Source organism: Trachemys scripta, chromosome 9, assembly GCF_013100865.1.
Source record: "Trachemys scripta elegans isolate TJP31775 chromosome 9, CAS_Tse_1.0, whole genome shotgun sequence".
Classification (NCBI taxonomy): Eukaryota; Metazoa; Chordata; order Testudines; family Emydidae; genus Trachemys; species Trachemys scripta.
Genome location: NC_048306.1, coordinates 8,050,862 through 8,057,213, shown reverse-complemented (window position 1 = coordinate 8,057,213; position 6,352 = coordinate 8,050,862).

Sequence of the window (6,352 nt, the reverse complement as noted above, 5' to 3'; positions counted from 1 at the left end):
TTTGGGGAAGGACACAGTGAGAAGTGATGTCTGTCTCTTATTAGCCAATAACAAAGGGCAGTCATGTTACCATGCGTCCTACTCATACAGCCAGAAATTAGCGGAACGGGAATGGATTGTCATACGGTGACATCCATACTCTTTATATGTACCGACACATCTCTGTCCTCACTAAATCCTTGAGTATATGGCTACATTATAGGCTGAAATCTTATCCCATGCAAGTAATCCCTTTGAAGTTAGTTGCTGGTCAGTATGAATAGTGAATACAGGACCAATGTCATCAGGTGCTAAATGAAACATCCAGCAAACATCGCTCCCTCCAAAAAAAACCACGGTGCAAACAAAAAACCCCTCAGCTTATCAGAGCGATCCAGGTACTTTGTTGCTGTTGTAGATTTGCTTTTAAGTGAAAAGTGAAAATGTATGCTACAGCTTTGTGCAATTTATATGATTTTACACTGCAAAGTATTTAGCCTGAATGACAGCTGGGTGACTCAAGGCATTCTCCAGTGCCAGATCATCTCCTCCTACGGCTATGGGGGAAGGAAATTCCTCTGGTGGAGTTTCATCTGAAGTATTCTTTGGGGGTAGGAGAGGGAGTTTGCCCCCATTCCCTTCTCTTCCCCCAAAGTAAGAAGCAAGGGCTTGGACCCCAAACTGCTTATGTGCACATAGGCCATGGACCCGTACTAGCGCCTCGATCTCTTTTTAAAGGGGCTTCGTAGCACCTAAGGAACTCTGAGTTGATTGATTGTAGTAGGGCCACGAGTCACTCCCCCTTTCAGTACACAGCTCTAGACTCAGAGAGAGCATCTCTGCAGCATTCCAGGAAAACGGAAACAGCCATGAAGACATCTGAAACATGGCCCCTATTCACATGAATCTGGAGACAATTATCAGACCCCTACTTCCTAATATGAACGTGGGAACTTTGCACCTGAATGATAAGTTGCAGATAATTGTGCATTGAATGATAAGTTACTCTCCTTTAAATCTAAAGTAACTCTACTGCCAAATAAGTTGAGTTACTCTGGATTTACACAGGCATAACTGAGAGCAGAATCTGGACAAACATGCCCTCTGAATCAAGCACAAAGAGTTTGTCTCATGGCTCAGCATACCAGCACCAGTGAGCTGTTCTGCAGATTTCTGATTCCAGCGGCCATATTAACAAGTGAATTCAAAATAAGGGACTACATTAATAGATCCTGGGTGGACTTGAAAAGTCCAGGACACTTACTCATCTTCATAAGGCTTGTGAGACATTGGCCAAACACCGCACTCAGTTTGCCTGGTGCAACTCCAGTAACAGCAAAGGAATGGACAGAATTGCCCTTCAACTATTCATCAAATAACGGATTTGCAAAATATTTCAAATAGAGTCTTTGATGATCTATCAGCCAGCTGTGGGTGCTGGACCAGTGTTATCTTAGAGCAGATGTTATTCCCCTCCCTTTCCGATATGAATCTGCTGGCTCCACCTAGGCTTCCAAGTACATTCAAACCAATTATAATTATTTTTTTATTTAATCAGTGCCTGTTTACAAGCTCCCAGCTAATTAACGGTGTTTGCCCTAAAAAAGATTTCACTACTTCACACCACATAGGAGCTAAGAAATCATAGCAGGTTTCCCAGCAGTCACACAAATCTCTTATTTGCTTTAGCAATGAAGATAATTAAAAGATACAATACTATTGTCTTATTCTTCAATCAAGCTGGCAAAGCATAATGCACAATAGATGTATACGCCTGTTTACAAAATTTTTGTATTTTTTTTTAATATTTCTCACTCGCAGCACATCAGCTGTGATGGAAGAAGCTGTATCTAAAATTGTTAGTCTAAACTGCACGGAACCAGCATTTTTCCCCCACAAAATATTTTTCCCAATAAACTGGGAATATTTTTCCCTTTTGCCTTGTAGGGAGTTAACGGCTCTCATCCAGATCTCAGAGTCTTTCCATTGTTATCAAAGCGAGCAGGAGTGGATTTAATAACAACAGGTCATACATATTCCTGTAATGGGAATTACATGCATGCAGCAAGTGGAGACCGGGGTAAATTTTACAAAAGTACCAAGACCCGTTTTCAAAAAAGGCTTAGGGTCTGTCTACTTGTACAGGGGTGTGACCAAACCTGGGGTGTGACTGCATTTTGAGTTGATATACCTGAGCTAGTGTTAATCTATTAGCTTGGGGCCATAGCAGTACGGGCTTCAGCGTGGGCTAGTTGCCTGAGTCATACCCCAGGGTTCTAGGCGGCTTTGTCCAGCCTGCACTGGTGGCCATTTTGCCACAACTTCTCTCCTCAGGTTTGTCTTCACAAGCTGCAATCACACCTCATGATGGCAGTGTAGACATACCATTGGGCAGTTAGTAGTCATGTTCAAAGAGGATAATGTTAACGGGAAGTAGGAACCTTTTAGTTTGTGCCCACAGGATCCACACGGGGGGAATTACAGTGAAGCACTTTGGTGCCCACTTCTATTCACACCCCATAGTTCAAACTGCAATATAGACAAGCCCTTAGTCTTATTGAAAATCAATGGGATTTAGGCTTCTAATGCCCATATCAGAGGGATAGCCATGTTAGTCTGGATCTGTAAAAAGCAACAGAGAGTCCTGTGGCACCTTTAAGACTAACAGATGTATTGGAGCATAAGCTTTCGTGGGTGAATACCCACTTCGTCAGACGCATGTAATGGAAATTTCCAGAGGCAGGTATAAATATGCAGGCAAGAATCAGTCTGGAGATAACGAGGTTAGTTCAATCAGGGAGGATGAGGTCCTCTGCTAGCAGTTGAGGTGTGAACACCAAGGGAGGAGAAACTGCTTTTGTAGTTGGCTAGCCATTCACAGTCGTTGTTTAATCCTGATCTGATGGTGTCAAATTTGCAATTGAACTGAAGCTCAGCAGTTTCTCTTTGAAGTCTGGTCCTGAAGTTTTTTTGCTGTAAGATGGCTACCTTTACATCTGCTATTGTGTGGCCAGGGAGGTTGAAGTATTCTCCTACAGGTTTTTGTATATTGCCATTCCTGATATCTGACTTGTGTCCATTGATCATTTTAGGTAGTGACTGTCCAGTTTGGCTAATGTACATAGCAGAGGGGCATTGCTTGCACATGATGGCATATATAACATTGGTGGACGTGCAGTTGAATGAACCGGTGATGTTGTAGCTGATCTGGTTAGGTCCTGTGATGGTGTTGCTGGTGTAGATATGTGGGCAGAGTTGGCATCAAGGTTTGTTGCATGGATTGGCTCCTGAGTTAGAGTTGTTATGTTGTGGTGTGTGGTTGTGCCCATAGGCATTTTTGAAAATGTTGCCTTAGGTCTCACAGTATATGTAAGGCCCCCAGTTTTCAGATTTTACTGATTTCTACTGAAAATGTTCTGGGTTTTACAAAAGCTATTACTCAATTTTTACAGATTTTTCTTTTCGCCCAAATTTTGGAGCACTCAAGTGCATGAAAATACTGATTATGTTAAGAAAATCCACTGCATTACATTAGGCAGATATGTTTATGTTAATAATAAGTTACTCTAAGTGTAAAGGCTGCCTGTTAACATAAGGCAATGTAGTGGAAGAGACACACACACACACACACACACACCTGTGTGCATAGGTGTTCATACAGTTAATATACAGTTTATTAAATACACCACAGCATGAAACTACTTTTACTTTCAATACTATTACTTTTCTCTATTTATTGGGTTTTTTTCTGTCCTCCTGTCCAACAGTAGTAACCCCGATATTTACCCAGAAAACGCTTGAGTCAATTTTTGCACTGATTTTCACCCTTTAAAAAATGTAATGAACACTGATAAACACCTGGGGAATTGTAAACAAAATAAAAACAGAAAACCAAGGGCTTTGCGAATATGTCAGTGTTAAACTGCCATCCAACATTATGACCAACAGCCTATGCACTAGATTTAGGAGAAAGAAATCCATAATATCCATCCCTAATACTAAATGTAACTGAAGGACGACAGATAGACAAGGTAAATGAGTAATATCTTTTACTGTACCAACTTCCGTTCGTGGAATGTGCAAACTTCAAGGTGACCTACAGAAGACCCCTGAGACGTAGCTCAGTGGCTTGTACGTTCCACCAGTAGAAGGTGGTCCAATAAAAGCTATTCCCTCACCTACCTTGTACCTTTCCTCCGCGGGAGCCAAGGACTGAATGCGATTGTAAATAAAGAGCTGCACACGTTTGTAAGGGTGGTGTGGAAAACGTTATAAAGAAAAATGGCGCAAAATGTTTGGTCAAGAGGAGGCCTCTGAGCAGTTTCTGGGTAGAAAAGAGACTGGAAGAGGATGATACCCTGCCACAGGATACCAGTACCATAGTAGCTCACTTTGCAGAGGTGCTAGAAATTAAACTGAAGGCTAGCATGTATATATACTGAGCCTATCAAGAATCCTGAATGATCCACACCTAAGAAGGGAACCGGATGATTTTTTGGCATGTTATTCTGTTCTCACTCACATCAGTGTAACTGAAGAATAATTCCACTGACGTCAACTTGGATGTCCAGCTGAAGAGGAGAGCCGAGCCCACTGTATCTCAGTTCTGTTGTTCTCCGTGGAGATCTGAAATTCTGATAACTAGAGATGGGGCTGAACAGGAACACTGGCACAAACCCACTCTGCATTTAGGAAAAGGTTGGCTCCAGAGCCAGGGTTTGTGGCTTGGGAAAATCTCCCCACAGGCCAAAGGAGAATGCAGGAGCTGAACACAACTGAACTTGGGAGAACTTTAGCTTACGATCCAAATTTAGGTCCAAATTTTGCAATGCAAAGTCATCTACAATTATCATTTTTAAAGAGTAGCTAGGCTACCAGTTTCTCTGCCCTGAAATGATGCTTGTGCTTTCTTGGGGCTTGAACCTGCATCCTGTTCATAGTAATGGGAGTTTTGATATTGAGGAAGCAAAATTGGACTCTGTGTTTTAACTTGTTAACTTAACAATAAGGACCCAATTCTGCAAAGAGAACTATATGGCAATGACTCTGCAGAGCCTCTGGGTTGTCTTTGATTAACATAAACATAATAATAGGGGATTGCAGCTTTGTCATGGAGATGAGAATTGGGCCTAATGAATGTTCTTATCAGTTGCTGGTCTGTGTGTCTTTGTTTGCCTCTGTATGCTTCAGACAAACAAGCTGGCGTGTAATACAACAAAGGTGCTGAAATGAAATCTAAGAAGTGTGAGTCCAAAGTGTTTCAAAGAGAAGCACTGAGTCATGACGGTTCTTCAAATGTACAATCCATAACCTTTTTAATTGCAGATGTGATTGGGTAATTTTGGTTGATTTATAAATTATTCTAAAACGAGATTATTCAAGTCCTTTTTACTTTGCCACTTGAAATGTTCTAAAGTAATTTGCAATGAATTGTGATAGGATAAGATTTACGAGTAAGGCAATTCCCATGTAGTCCTGTAGAAGTAGCTGTGGTCTGAGTAAAAAGCCAGGGACCCTTGAGTTAAACTCTCCGCTCTGTGGCTTAAATCTTGATCCAAAGCTCATTTACATCCAGAGGTATCTTTCGATTTACTTTGGATCAGGCATTAGCTCCCTTGTCTTAGTTTTTTCATCTGTATAATGGGATAGCAATTGCTATTTAACTACTTCTATAGGGAATTTTGAGGATTCCTGAAAGTTTGTAGTGAAAAATGCTACCAGTTGGGATTACTGGGATATGTATTATTTATTTGATTATGTCTATTATCAGAGCTGGTTGAAATTTTTCAGAATTTGAAATTTTGACAATGTTCTTGTTGAAATTTCAAACATTAATGGAAGAAGGGAACCAAGATTGCACAAAATGTTCTTGATTTTTTTCCCCGTTTTTTCAATCAGTTCTGTTTAAACATAAAAAAAAGTAAACTTAATAAAGCCAACAGAAAGTCGAGTTCTCCATTTACAAATGATAGCTCAGTTCTACTCTAGGCTAGGAAAAGGGTCTGGTGTCTGGACATTTGCTACTCACTGCAACGAAAAAGATACCGTATAGCCAGTGTGTCCGTGACTCAGAGAAATAGTCCGGGCTAAATGTTCTTGCAGAAAAAAGTTCTCGCTTCTACTTCCTTTGTACTGTATTTCTGCCAATGCTCAGCATAGGGGCATCAGCTCTGTGCAGCACTAACTATTGCTGCAAATTAGATCCTTGAAAGGATTTTTTTTTTAAATATAATTATTTTTAATTAACAATAACTCAGTAGGGAAATAGCATGAAATGATTAAGTGCTGGGTAGTCATTTTTCTCATGATAAAGCTGTCACACAATCCAGCAGGGACCCAAAGCTGATTGTTGACTGAATGAAGATGGAAAGAT